This window comes from Anabrus simplex, chromosome X (genome assembly GCF_040414725.1).
Source record: "Anabrus simplex isolate iqAnaSimp1 chromosome X, ASM4041472v1, whole genome shotgun sequence".
Taxonomy (NCBI): Eukaryota; Metazoa; Arthropoda; class Insecta; order Orthoptera; family Tettigoniidae; genus Anabrus; species Anabrus simplex.
Window position 1 is genome coordinate 28953051 of NC_090279.1, and position 16177 is coordinate 28969227.

Sequence of the window (16177 nt, forward strand, 5' to 3'; positions counted from 1 at the left end):
AGGAGGAGTGGAAGGAAGGGAAGTATGGAGGGTGATGTGGTGAAAGTGTGTGGCGTGACAAAGTATTATGCATAATCTGAAAGACCGATCTGTTTTTCGGGATATTCATGTTTTTGAAAAATTCAATGAGAAAGTCGAATAGGATCTTTGGTTTCTCTGAGATATCATTTAAGTTTAGGTTGGGATTGAAATATTGGTCTAAATGAATATAGAGGTTTTCAGTGACGTCTAGGAGAGAACCTTTGTTTAGAATATCTAGTACCTCAAGATCTTGATTTATTTCAGTAAAATTGTGCTTAAATTCTTTTATATGTAGGCCGACCGCGGAAAAACGGTTGTGTTTTATGGCATTGACATGTTCTGCATATCTGATTTTAAAGCTGCGTCCTGTTTGCCCTAGGTAAGAACTTTTGCAGTCTTGGCAAGAAAACCTATATACACCTGATTTAGAAAAAGGACTACTTTTATTTATTGATGAAGAGTTGTGTAGAATCTCTGTGCTTCTATTGTTAGTACGAAAGGCTATTTTAACGTTGTGTTTTTTAAGGACGTTAGTGACGTTGTAAATTTCTTTATTGAAGGTAAATGTGGAAAACGTGGCAGTGCTAGTATTGTCTTTTATTAGGGTGGTTTTTGGGCGGTGTCTGAATTTATTGATTATTCTTTCAATAAAGGATTCATTATATCCATTGAATTTTGCTATAGAGCGGATGGTGTTCAATTCTTTATTTAAGTTTTTTCTTGACATCGGAATTTTGAATGCTCGGTCTACTAAGCTATTATATGTAGCCGCTTTGTGTGTTTGGGGGTGTAGTGAGTCATTTCTTATAGTAGTGGCCGTTTGAGTGGGCTTTCTATAGATACTATATGTGAACGAAGAGGGGTGCCTATTGATTGTTAGGTCTAGGAAGTTGATGGAGTTGTTTGTCTCTGATTCTAAGGTAAATTTAATGTCATGATCAATGTTATTAAGGTTTTTGAGGGTGGATGGTGCGTCTATGGAGCGTTCATCTAGGATTATAAATGTGTCATCTACGTACCTCGCCCAGAATTGGATATTAGCAAATTTGATGTTATTGTCGATGGCGGTGTGCTCTAGGAAATCAAGGTAGATCTCTGCTAAAATTCCTGAGGCTGGTGAACCCATAGCCAAACCATCTTGTTTGTAAATGATCTTATCGAATGTGAAGTAGTTATTGTTAATTAGTAATCTTAGTATGGTCATAAAGTCTTGAACTTCTAGTTTACTTAGTTGATTGTTGGCAAGTAAGTTCTTTTCGATGATCGGGAATAATGAGTTGGTTTTTATACTGGGATACATGCTGACTATATCAAAGGAGTGCATTGAATGATATGGTTGAAGCTTGAAACTGTTTAGTTTGTTCACTAATTCTATAGTGTTCCTGATAGATTTATTTGATGAGAATTTATAATGTTTATTAAGAAATTGTTGGATAAACTGAGATAATTTATATAAGGGGCTTGGTCTGTAGTTTATTATGGGTCGAATAGGGACACCGGTTTTGTGGATTTTGGGTAGTGCTTTAGCTGTTGGTAGGCCTGGGTTCATGGTAATTAACTTTTGTTTTTCTTGCTCAGTGAGGAGAAAAGATGTGCTTTTTAGAATTTGTTTCAGTTGCCTTTGAATTGATTGTGTTGGGTCCTTCTTAACTATCGAAAAGGAGTCATTATCTAAGAAAGTTTTGGTTTTTTGAATGTAATCTGTTTTATCCATAATGACTGTTGTGTTGCCTTTGTCGGCCTTTGTAATGATGAGGTGGTTGTCTTTGACTTTCTTTTTAAGATTGAGAATTTGTTTTCTTTCAGTAAGGGAATCTTTGTTGATTTTGGTGATAGGGGTCGCAGTGCGATTATTTGAGAAAAAACTTTTGTTTAATTGTTTTTTTACATCCATTCTGAGTTCGTCTTGTAGTTCATGTGGCATTTTGCTGATAGCAACTTCTGATTCAACTACGAGTTTGGAGGCTGTAAGGGCCGAGTTGAAACAAGGCCAGTTGTGCTTTGGACCTTTCGAAAGAATTCTTATATCGTCCTCATCTAAGTTGGTGGTGGAAAGATTAATTACTGGTGGGTGGAATTGTTGTAGAGTGTCATTAGCGAGGTTAGGCTTGCTGTTCGGTTTTGGAGGGGAGTTGCCGTGTTTTACCTTATTTTTAAGTGCTTCAAGTTTTTTCTCTAGTGTTGTCTGTTTTTTGGATAAAATATTGAACAACTTGAGTTGGACTTCGTCTTGAAAAAGATTCCATTGAGCATTTGAGAGTAAGGTGGCTGCCTCTAAGTGAGTTTCATATAATCGATGATTTAAAAACGACTTTTTCTTATAGAGAAATTTTAGTTCATTTTCTAACCAAAGTTTGTTTGTCCTAACCTGAACATCCTGTTGATGGGGAGGGACGAAACGTTGTTTCGTGACGCTTTTCAAAAAATTAGGGGTTAAATTCTGTGTAATGCATTGTTTGATGAATACTATATCCTTGCCTATTTTCCCAATTTTGATTTTTAAGCCCAAGTATTGATAGGCTACCGACTTTGCCTGGTTGGCTGCTTCATTTAAACATAAGAGTTTCATTTTTGGTCCGTATTGAACTGAGAATGGAAGATAGGAAAAACTAGAAAGGTTCCACCTTTTCAATACAAAAATGTTATAGGTTTATTTATAACATGTATTTGCGCTTGGGACTAGTTTCGACGCTGTGTTGGCGTCATCATCAGCCAAAAAATGGGAAAATAGGCCACTGTGTAGTGATGATGATGATGTGAACTGGTGATGACAGGTGTATATAGGTTTTCTTGCCAAGACTGCAAAAGTTCTTACCTAGGGCAAACAGGATGCAGCTTTAAAATCAGATATGCAGAACATGTCAATGCCATAAAACACAACCGTTTTTCTGCGGTCGGCCTACATATAAAAGAATTTAAGCACAATTTTACTGAAATAAATCAAGATCTTGAGGTACTAGATATTCTAAACAAAGGTTCTCTCCTAGACGTCACTGAAAACCTCTATATTCATTTAGACCAATATTTCAATCCCAACCTAAACTTAAATGATATCTCAGAGAAACCAAAGATCCTATTCGACTTTCTCATTGAATTTTTCAAAAACATGAATATCCCGAAAAACAGATCGGTCTTTCAGATTATGCATAATACTTTGTCACGCCACACACTTTCACCACATCACCCTCCATACTTCCCTTCCTTCCACTCCTCCTCCCCTACCACTCCTCCCCTCCCCCCTCCTAATCCAACAATGGCCGCTCCCCAGACCTAAACTATACAACACACTCTGTTTCTTCTTCATCTCGCGACATAGCTTTTCCGCCTCATGTCCCGCAATAAACATCACAGAAACCTGCCCCCCCCCCCCTACACGTAATGCTGCAACAATACACCACAAATACTGGCACAGTCAACCTCCAAACTCTCAAAAACGTATTCCTGAATACCAATTTTATATTCTTGTCGAGCTGAATACCGGACCTGTGAAGATTACAAGATTATTTTGTGCATCTACAGAATGGTTGTTATTGAAGCTATGTAATATAGAGAGAGACTTTCATAGGTGGTTAAATGAAGAAGTTATATCATGTTCAAGATCATCCTTTCACATCTCTACACAGTATTTAAAATACAACTCTTCTCAGAAGAACTCTTAAGGTTTCACCTTACTCTTTCCTGCCTGCTGGCTCTTTAGAAATGTGTGCGCGTGCGTTTTTGTATTCAGGTATCATTCAAGGCAAATATTTTCGCACTGCAAGTTGTGTGGTTAAGCTCATTTTTAATATGCATAACGATGCATTTGTTTCTACATTCGGCCCTGTTTTCATCTCCTCGTAAGATGTGTATTGTTTAATGTAACACCTTGTGTAAAAATTGGGTTAAATGAAGGAGTTATATCATGTTCATAATCATGCTTTCACGTCTCTGCACAATATTTAAAATGAAATTTACCGTTGGTCTTTATAGCTATTGTTGAAAGTGAAGGAGAATTTCCTGTTGTATATGTTTATCAGGAACTCAAGGGAGACTTCATTAGCTAGTCGGAAGATAGAAAAAATGATGAACTCTTCTCAGAAGAACTCTTAAGGTTTCACTTTACTTTTTCCTGCCTGCTGGCTCTTCGGAATTATATGCGCGTGTGTTTTGTATTCAGGAATCATTCAAGACGAATATTTTCACACTGCAAGATGTGTGGTTAAGACTATTTTTAATATGTATAACTTTCCCTGTTTTTATCTCCTTGTAAGATGTATATTGTTTAATTTCCTGTTGTGTATGTTTATCAGGAACTCAAACGAGACTTCATTAGTTAGTCGGAACATTGAAAGTATGATGAACTCTTCTCAGAAGAACTCTTAAGGTTTCACCTTACTTTTTCCTGCCTGCTGGCTCTTTAGAAGTGTGTGCGCGTGCGTCTTTTATTCAAGAATCTTTCAAATTCAAATATTTTCGCACTGCAAGTTATGTGTTTAAGCTTATTTTTAATATGTACAACTTTTGCTCTCTCAACGGTGCATGTGTTTCTACATTCGTCCCTGTTTTTATCTCCTCGTGAGATATATTATTTAATGTAACACCTTGTGTAAAAAATGGGTTAAATGAAAGGAGTTACATCACGTTCAAGATCATGCTTTCACGTCTTTGAAAAATGAAATTTACCGTTGGTCTTTATAGCTATTGTTGAGAGTGAAGGAGAATTTCCTGTTGTGTATGTTTATCAGGAACTCAAGGGAGACTTCATTATTTAATCGGAACATAGAAAAATGATGAACTCTTCTCAGAAGATCCCTTAAGGTTTCACTTTACTTTGTCCTGCCTGCTGGCTCTTCAGAAATGTGTGCGCGTGTGTTTTATACTCAGGAATCATTCAAGAAGAATATTTTCGCACTGCAAGATGTGTGGTTAAGGTTATTTTTTAACATGTATAACTTTTGCTTTCTCAACGATTCATTTGTTTCTATATTCATCCATGTTTTTATCTCCTTGCAAGATTTGTATTGTTTAATGTAACACCTTGTGTAATATGAATGCCTACACACTGGCCTATTTTCCCATTTTTTGGCTGATGATGACGCCAACACAGCGTCGAAACTAGTCCCAAGCGCAAATACATGTTATAAATAAACCTATAACATTTTTGTATTGAAAAGGTGGAACCTTTCTAGTTTTTCCTATCTTCCATTCTCAGTTCAATACGGACCAAAAATGAAACTCTTATGTTTAAATGAAGCAGCCAACCAGGCAAAGTCGGTAGCCTATCAATACTTGGGCTTAAAAATCAATATTGGGAAAATAGGCAAGGATATAGTATTCATCAAACAATGCATTACACAGAATTTAACCCCTAATTTTTTGAAAAGCGTCACGAAACAACGTTTCGTCCCTCCCCATCAACAGGATGTTCAGGTTAGGACAAACAAACTTTGGTTAGAAAATGAACTAAAATTTCTCTATAAGAAAAAGTCATTTTTAAATCATCGATTATATGAAACTCACTTAGAGGCAGCCACCTTACTCTCAAATGCTCAATGGAATCTTTTTCAAGACGAAGTCCAACTCAAGTTGTTCAATATTTTATCCAAAAAACAGACAACACTAGAGAAAAAACTTGAAGCACTTAAAAATAAGGTAAAACACGGCAACTCCCCTCCAAAACCGAACAGCAAGCCTAACCTCGCTAATGACACTCTACAACAATTCCACCCACCAGTAATTAATCTTTCCACCACCAACTTAGATGAGGACGATATAAGAATTCTTTCGAAAGGTCCAAAGCACAACTGGCCTTGTTTCAACTCGGCCCTTACAGCCTCCAAACTCGTAGTTGAATCAGAAGTTGCTATCAGCAAAATGCCACATGAACTACAAGACGAACTCAGAATGGATGTAAAAAAACAATTAAACAAAAGTTTTTTCTCAAATAATCGCACTGCGACCCCTATCACCAAAATCAACAAAGATTCCCTTACTGAAAGAAAACAAATTCTCAATCTTAAAAAGAAAGTCAAAGACAACCACCTCATCATTACAAAGGCCGACAAAGGCAACACAACAGTCATTATGGATAAAACAGATTACATTCAAAAAACCAAAACTTTCTTAGATAATGACTCCTTTTCGATAGTTAAGAAGGACCCAACACAATCAATTCAAAGGCAACTGAAACAAATTCTAAAAAGCACATCTTTTCTCCTCACTGAGCAAGAAAAACAAAAGTTAATTACCATGAACCCAGGCCTACCAACAGCTAAAGCACTACCCAAAATCCACAAAACCGGTGTCCCTATTCGACCCATAATAAACTACAGACCAAGCCCCTTATATAAATTATCTCAGTTTATCCAACAATTTCTTAATAAACATTATAAATTCTCATCAAATAAATCTATCAGGAACACTATAGAATTAGTGAACAAACTAAACAGTTTCAAGCTTCAACCATATCATTCAATGCACTCCTTTGATATAGTCAGCATGTATCCCAGTATAAAAACCAACTCATTATTCCCGATCATCGAAAAGAACTTACTTGCCAACAATCAACTAAGTAAACTAGAAGTTCAAGACTTTATGACCATACTAAGATTACTAATTAACAATAACTACTTCACATTCGATAAGATCATTTACAAACAAGATGGTTTGGCTATGGGTTCACCAGCCTCAGGAATTTTAGCAGAGATCTACCTTGATTTCCTAGAGCACACCGCCATCGACAATAACATCAAATTTGCTAATATCCAATTCTGGGCGAGGTACGTAGATGACACATTTATAATCCTAGATGAACGCTCCATAGACGCACCATCCACCCTCAAAAACCTTAATAACATTGATCATGACATTAAATTTACCTTAGAATCAGAGACAAACAACTCCATCAACTTCCTAGACCTAACAATCAATAGGCACCCCTCTTCGTTCACATATAGTATCTATAGAAAGCCCACTCAAACGGCCACTACTATAAGAAATGACTCACTACACCCCCAAACACACAAAGCGGCTACATATAATAGCTTAGTAGACCGAGCATTCAAAATTCCGATGTCAAGAAAAAACTTAAATAAAGAATTGAACACCATCCGCTCTATAGCAAAATTCAATGGATATAATGAATCCTTTATTGAAAGAATAATCAATAAATTCAGACACCGCCCAAAAACCACCCTAATAAAAGACAATACTAGCACTGCCACGTTTTCCACATTTACCTTCAATAAAGAAATTTACAACGTCACTAACGTCCTTAAAAAACACAACGTTAAAATAGCCTTTCGTACTAACAATAGAAGCACAGAGATTCTACACAACTCTTCATCAATAAATAAAAGTAGTCCTTTTTCTAAATCAGGTGTATATAGGTTTTCTTGCCAAGACTGCAAAAGTTCTTACCTAGGGCAAACAGGACGCAGCTTTAAAATCAGATATGCAGAACATGTCAATGCCATAAAACACAACCGTTTTTCCGCGGTCGGCCTACATATAAAAGAATTTAAGCACAATTTTACTGAAATAAATCAAGATCTTGAGGTACTAGATATTCTAAACAAAGGTTCTCTCCTAGACGTCACTGAAAACCTCTATATTCATTTAGACCAATATTTCAATCCCAACCTAAACTTAAATGATATCTCAGAGAAACCAAAGATCCTATTCGACTTTCTCATTGAATTTTTCAAAAACATGAATATCCCGAAAAACAGATCGGTCTTTCAGATTATGCATAATACTTTGTCACGCCACACACTTTCACCACATCACCCTCCATACTTCCCTTCCTTCCACTCCTCCTCCCCTACCACTCCTCCCCTCCCCCCTCCTAATCCAACAATGGCCGCTCCCCAGACCTAAACTATACAACACGCTCTGTTTCTTCTTCATCTCGCGACATAGTTTTTCTGCCTCATGTCCCGCAATAAACATCACAGAAACCTGCCCCCCCCCTACACGTAATGCTGCAACAATACACCACAAATACTGGCACAGTCAACCTCCAAACTCTCAAAAACGTATTCCTGAATACCAATTTTATATTCTTGTCGAGCTGAATACCGGACCTGTGAAGATTACAAGATTATTTTGTGCATCTACAGAATGGTTGTTATTGAAGCTATGTAATATAGAGAGAGACTTTCATAGGTGGTTAAATGAAGAAGTTATATCATGTTCAAGATCATCCTTTCACATCTCTACACAGTATTTAAAATACAACTCTTCTCAGAAGAACTCTTAAGGTTTCACCTTACTCTTTCCTGCCTGCTGGCTCTTTAGAAATGTGTGCGCGTGCGTTTTTGTATTCAGGTATCATTCAAGGCAAATATTTTCGCACTGCAAGTTGTGTGGTTAAGCTCATTTTTAATATGCATAACGATGCATTTGTTTCTACATTCGGCCCTGTTTTCATCTCCTCGTAAGATGTGTATTGTTTAATGTAACACCTTGTGTAAAAATTGGGTTAAATGAAGGAGTTATATCATGTTCATAATCATGCTTTCACGTCTCTGCACAATATTTAAAATGAAATTTACCGTTGGTCTTTATAGCTATTGTTGAAAGTGAAGGAGAATTTCCTGTTGTATATGTTTATCAGGAACTCAAGGGAGACTTCATTAGCTAGTCGGAAGATAGAAAAAATGATGAACTCTTCTCAGAAGAACTCTTAAGGTTTCACTTTACTTTTTCCTGCCTGCTGGCTCTTCGGAATTATATGCGCGTGTGTTTTGTATTCAGGAATCATTCAAGACGAATATTTTCACACTGCAAGATGTGTGGTTAAGACTATTTTTAATATGTATAACTTTCCCTGTTTTTATCTCCTTGTAAGATGTATATTGTTTAATTTCCTGTTGTGTATGTTTATCAGGAACTCAAACGAGACTTCATTAGTTAGTCGGAACATTGAAAGTATGATGAACTCTTCTCAGAAGAACTCTTAAGGTTTCACCTTACTTTTTCCTGCCTGCTGGCTCTTTAGAAGTGTGTGCGCGTGCGTCTTTTATTCAAGAATCTTTCAAATTCAAATATTTTCGCACTGCAAGTTATGTGTTTAAGCTTATTTTTAATATGTACAACTTTTGCTCTCTCAACGGTGCATGTGTTTCTACATTCGTCCCTGTTTTTATCTCCTCGTGAGATATATTATTTAATGTAACACCTTGTGTAAAAAATGGGTTAAATGAAAGGAGTTACATCACGTTCAAGATCATGCTTTCACGTCTTTGAAAAATGAAATTTACCGTTGGTCTTTATAGCTATTGTTGAGAGTGAAGGAGAATTTCCTGTTGTGTATGTTTATCAGGAACTCAAGGGAGACTTCATTATTTAATCGGAACATAGAAAAATGATGAACTCTTCTCAGAAGATCCCTTAAGGTTTCACTTTACTTTGTCCTGCCTGCTGGCTCTTCAGAAATGTGTGCGCGTGTGTTTTATACTCAGGAATCATTCAAGAAGAATATTTTCGCACTGCAAGATGTGTGGTTAAGGTTATTTTTTAACATGTATAACTTTTGCTTTCTCAACGATTCATTTGTTTCTATATTCATCCATGTTTTTATCTCCTTGCAAGATTTGTATTGTTTAATGTAACACCTTGTGTAATATGAATGCCTACACACTGGCCTATTTTCCCATTTTTTGGCTGATGATGACGCCAACACAGCGTCGAAACTAGTCCCAAGCGCAAATACATGTTATAAATAAACCTATAACATTTTTGTATTGAAAAGGTGGAACCTTTCTAGTTTTTCCTATCTTCCATTCTAAATTAGTATGACACGATATAATACCTGAGATGTGTATTAGTGTGGCTTCTTTCTGTTCCCCTTTCTGAAGAGATCCTAAACTTGTCTCTCAGAGTGTTGAGTGCCAGGATGAAGTAGTCCAAGGTGTTCTGCCATCATAATTACATTTGTGAGGTGATACAGAATTTCTAATGTTTCCAGTCCGCTAGTATTGGAGTATTGTGCAGTCATCCACTGACAAGAAGATGGCCTTCTTGATCTATGATTGTATTAATAGTCTTTATATGAGTTGTTAGTTTCCTGCACAACATTAATATAATATTTGTGACCGGGCGAGTTGGCCGTGCGCGTAGAGGCGTGCGGCTGTGAGCTTGCATGCGGGAGATAGTAGGTTCGAATCACACTATCGGCAGCCCTGAAAATGGTTTTCCGTTGTTTCCCATTTTCACACCAGGCAAATGCTGGGGCTGTACCTTAATTAAGGCCACGACCGCTTCCTTCCAACTCCTAGGCTTTTCCTATCCTATCGTCGCCATAAGACCTATCTGTGTCGGTGCGACGTAAAGCCCCTAGCAAAAAAAAAAAAAACATTTGTGTAAAGGGTTCAACTCCGATACAATCAGTGGACTTCAATTTCACTCCGTGGGTTGTTTACAACAATCTCAGATAATTATATGTTACAAATCTCAAGACTGGTCCATATTGAAATGTACATTAATTCAATGAGGTTACAAAAGTTTATTGAAATCCTCGTATTCAATACACATTGGGTTCTTAAAATTAAGAATTTCATCTTGTCATACTAATTTAAGGGGACATGTTTCGCCCATTGCATGTGCATCATCAGCTGTGATCTCATGCCTAAGGGATTAAAATCACGATCCTGATTACTCTAGTCAAAGTGTTACATAGAGGACCGTATGTTATAAAAAGGAGGAAACTTAGTCCCATGCCTGCAGTTGTGTGAAGAGTTGGTTTTCTGAGGGTTGTTTTACAGAAAGGTCTTGATTTCTTTATGTACTCCGAAGAAGTTTGTGCTATTATCGTTGTAAATGTTCAGCCTACAGCCAACAGCGCATAAGCTCAATGCTCTGCCCATCTCCTCTCCTCCACCACACCCCCTTCCCACAATACCACACAGATACAATACAAGAAGTGCAAGTGTCATTTGTTCTGATGCTGCAAAGGCAACTAGTTCATACCAGAAAGGTAGACGGTGTAGGTAAATGTATACACAGTGTTTTTCACAAAATGTAACCCTTTTTTCGCTGATCTTAAATATCGATCTACCCTCCTCTCGTTACTGATTCTTCATTACACATCTCTCAATAGTCGATTTCAACATTGAGGCTGTAGCCAACTTCAAGCACGAGTGTCTCCACTTGACTAATTTGATAAAAGGAGGCTACCACATCAACTAGTAAAAACATACACAGCAACACACAGTCATGAACCTTTTTTCACTTCAACGAAAATAAAAAGTGAGTGGCCTCCCCACACAAATATGGGTTTGTTGCTGCTTGTTTTTTTAAGGGGTCTAGCATTGAAGGTCATCGGCCCAAATATGGGTTTAACAGGGTGTCCACCTGCATGGAAAACTGCAAATCAGGGAATGTCAGAGAATTCGATTAATAGCGGGAAAACCAGGAAATGTCAGGGAATTCAAAAAAATATCTGGAAATTCATTCTTTGGCCAGATAAAATGGACATACCTTATTTATCCCTTAATAGAATCACATTTTTTAATTTTTGTAACACTAATCTTGGGTAGGCGTATGTCTTTTATGCCAGGAATAAATTGTAAAGGAAACTGAATAAACATTAAAACAAAACCAAGTGTGATATTGAATGTGAAGTAACCAATAGCTTCAGTAGCTTGTCATACTAATTTAAGGGGACATGTTTCGCCCATTGCATGTGCATCATCAGCCGTGATCTCATGCCTAAGGGATTAAAATCACGATCCTGATCACTCTAGTCAAAGTGTTACATAGAGGACCGTGTGTTATAAAAAGGAGGAAACTTAGTCCCACGCCTGCAGTTGTGTGAAGAGTTGGTTTTCCAATTTTCAATGTTTTGATCTGCTTACTATTGTATATTCTGTGTTGTTGCTGAATGGAGAGGCCTATATTTTGTTTTCAGCTTTCTAATAGCTTAAATATATGGCTTCCACAGTGAAATATGCATATAGACAACAGATGACTCTGTTTGTTTACTATGTAATGACGTGTGCGATAGTCACTACCTCGTAAAATGTAAAAGGAGACAAAAAACTCTGACTGAATGCAGGTAAGTGTGAAAATCACTTGAACTTAATACTCATACAAGTGCTCATTGCTATTGCAATTATTATTATTATTATTATTATTATTATTACATGTGCTGATGTAGGTAAACCTTGTGTAAATGCATAATGCATCGTGTTACCATTCGGGCCTCGCCATGTTGAGTTTCTAACCTATCTGATAAAATGGTTCGTCACGGACGTGGGTGAGTGAGGCTCCTCAGTAATCAAGTGATTTGAAGGTGTTATACAGCAGTGGAAGTGATAAAAACTTGCGGCAGTGTTACGTTTGTATTTATGAATCGTACCAACACATTTTGTTGGTATTGTTCTTTTTCTTCCAAATTTGCATTGTAAAGAAAATGGGCCGCCAAAACAAGAGACTTAGAAGCCCAGCCACTACCAATGATGCCAACGTAGACCACCTCATGAATTGTGCGCTAGATGACTTCATTAACTCGGACAGCTTCCTTAAAAAAAATTGTGCAGGCCATTTTGACCTGCATAACAGAAATGGTTATAAGAGAACTTGAAAAAAGTTTAATATTTAATGTCGAAGCATTTTCAGAGTTAACTGAATATCTTGATAAAAAGGAGGTGGAAATCCACAAAATGAAGGAGGATATGGACTCCAAATGTTATTCATTGGAGCAATACAGCAGGAGGAATAATGTAAGATTTTCGGCATCCCCGAATGTTTGAACGAAAACTGAGATGAACTAGTGCTCAGCGTGTGCAAAGCAGTAGGTGCATATGTTACACATAGTGATATTGATAGGTGTCACAGACTAGGTCCTCGATCACCATGGAAAACGAGACCTATCCTATTCAAATTTGTGTCTTATCACTCATGGCAGAATGTCTTCACTAGGAAAAGGAAACTGAAAGGCTCATCCACAACAATCTGTGAAGATCGTACAGCTACCAGAATGTCCATCATGACGACAGCACTCCAGTGTTTTGGTCTTAGGAACACTTGGACTGACTCAGGAGACATCATAATCAAGAAGGCTGACGGGATGAAATTAAAAGTGTGCCAGTTAAAGGAAGTTCCTATGGCATAAGCTTCTCTTGCAGTGCTGCCTTATCACTTGACAATGTGAGTCCAATCCCATCGTTTACCATAAGTCACAGCTGAGGAGCTAGCTTTTTAATTTTTTTCAAGTAAATTTGTCTATCTATCTATCGATCCATTTACTGTATTTATCTATCTGTCTAAATATCTATTCACTTAATCTGTCTTCTTATCCTACCACCCGTCGATCTACATACTCTTTAATAAAATTTTCCTAACTCGTTCTCTTTTAAGTCAGGCCTCCATATTACATGTACATAGCTCTAACGTCAACACGATGTAGAAAAAGTTCCTACTTGAGTATTCTGTATGCCTAATCTACTGTTGCACGTTATCACTATTATTACTGACAATTTAATTACTTAAAATATGTTAATTGCTGATCATTAATAGGGTGTAGTCACATGCGGTGTTTTAGTTTCATATTAGCAATTGGCAATGCATACCACAAACAGCCATAATCCCTCTGACCATAGCAATATTTTCCCTTGCCTCACTTCCCCTTCCCCCCTATCCCATCAACCTGTCTACCTGCTAGCCCATTCACCCTAATCTCCCCCTCCTTGAAGTTACAACACACATTGTCCAGTCAGCCCTAAATAGACAGAAAAGCACACTTCACTTATGTCACCTTAGTGCCAAGAGTTTAGTTTCTCAAACTCATATAGATGAACTAAATATGTCATAGAAAGAAAGAGATCCACCTAATCAATACTAATTTATTAAAATTTTCTTCTTAATAACAGGACCTGTTTCGACTCTTCACAAGTCATCCTCAGCTGTCATATACATTCACATTAGAATACATCTTTTTAATAGTTGTACCTTGCCCGTAAACATCTCATATTTGACTGACATTAATTAATATGTGAATAATAAGTAAATAATACTGTTTTTTATGTCTAAGTTTAGAAAACTATTATATATTAAAAAGATACCACTTTTTGAACACATTAAAAGGATCACAACATATGATAAAACTTTGCTATGTACATATGACCTTGAACTATATCATTAACGTTCAAGTTTTACGAATAAAACAAGTTCCTAGAATGAGTTTGTCATATTGCGTTGTTTTTAGTCTTAAGGTCTATATTACTTGTTTTGACAAGGTATAAGCCTAATATAAAGTATATTATAAAAGCATACGCAGCTACATTTAAGCACATTTTATTATCAAAAACAATATATTGACAGAGACCAAAAGAAGCAAAGATAATATTAAGACAAGAAATAGTTGACTGAGCGGTTGTCATCGTAGTCGGAAACAACCAAGAAAATCTAGTGAAGCCATCTACGCACACCAGAACAATTTTTTTTCTGTTCCCCTTTGATTGGGTAAAGGTCCGACGTAGTCTATATATAGATGCTCCTTGGGGCGAAATGCTTGTTGCAACGACAATAGCCCTAGCTTATTGGCCAAGTTGGGCTTGCTAAGCAAGCAAGATTTACAAGCATTAACCATTTCCCTATTTTCACCGTCCATACTCTTCCAAATAAACATCTCTCTGATCTTTTCCCGAGTTTTAAAGGTGCCTAAATGTTTCATGATGATATTTGAAGATCATGGGTACAAGCACGGCTGGAACCACTACTTTCATCTTGTGATCGTGCCTCGAAGGGCAACACAAAGGCCCGTTCCTCAATACGTAAGGGACAAACCTGTTATCCAGAAGAAAATGTTCCCATAATGGGAGACAGCACTGTATCTCCACGTTGATATTTCTCAATATCCCGAAATAACATACAGTCATCAGTCAGAATAGCACTAATTCATGAAGATACGGGTGTGGGAAGAACAGAACTATCTTCCTGTTTACCGGTTTCAACCTCATTAGAAAACATGCGGCTTAGTCAGCAACTGTATTCTCTGACCCCCTAATGTATCTTACATCAAATTGGAATGCAGAAATCCTGATAGCCCAACGGGCAATACGTCCAGTATGACGAGACCTAGCTAATGCGCATTTCTAGGCTTGATTGTCCGTCCCTAATTCAAATCTGTCATGTTCCAGATAAAGGCGGAACTTCTCCAGGGCAAACAATACTGCCAAACACTCCAGTTCATAGATAAAATATTTGGCTTCTGGAGCCGACAAGGTCCTAGACGTATAGGCGATGGGCCGCCTTCCGAATTCCGCTTCCTGAAGAAGGACAGCGGGGACAGTAGATGAAGAGGCATCTGTTTGTACTATGAATTTCTGAGAGAAATCTGGCATGGATAATACAGGGGCGTTACAAAGAGCTAATTTGAGGTCTTCAAAAGTGGCTTGCTGCGACGGCCACCACTGAAATTTGACGCCTTTCCTCCGTAGTAGTTTCAGGGGCGCCGCCCTATTAGCGAAGTTAGGAATAAACTTTCTGAAGAAATCCACCATGCCTGTGAACCTGGCAATGCCTTTGATGTCCTTAGGAGGCTTGAAATCACGGATAGCCTGTGTTCCATAGAAACACCATCGGGTGACACAATATGCCCTAAGAATAATAGAAAGGCTTAGCAAAAGCTACCTTAGGTAGTTTAACTGTCAACTCAGCCTTCCGAAGGCAATTGAGGACTTCGAAAATGAGTTAAAGTTATTAACGTGAAGTAGAAATATAGTACTATCAGGTGAAACAAGAATTTGCTTTGAAATCGTCCATGTCTTCACGTTATAGAGCACTGAATTCTTGGTCGTGCAACAGAATGGGCCAAGTCATGCAGGCAGTGATTTCAAAACCGGCCATGTCATGTTGCACCATTATTGTCTGGAATCTTGTGTTCTTATATTACGCAACAATGTGGTAATATCAATAGACAAAATCCTTCCTTATTGTACAGTGTATTCTTTGAAGTCATAATATTTCGTATTTTGTTCGTTTGCAACACTGATTTATGTAGTCATAGGCTTCTAGCATCTTTTGCGCAAAAGCAACCCTATTTCCTGTGTGTCGTATTTTGTCATTATTGTGTAGTATAACGTGTATATTTTTCCGACTGGTGAACTTAAAATGTATTTTCATACCTCGTCCTACGTAATGGAAACATCAATAGATTAAGAGATACATCACA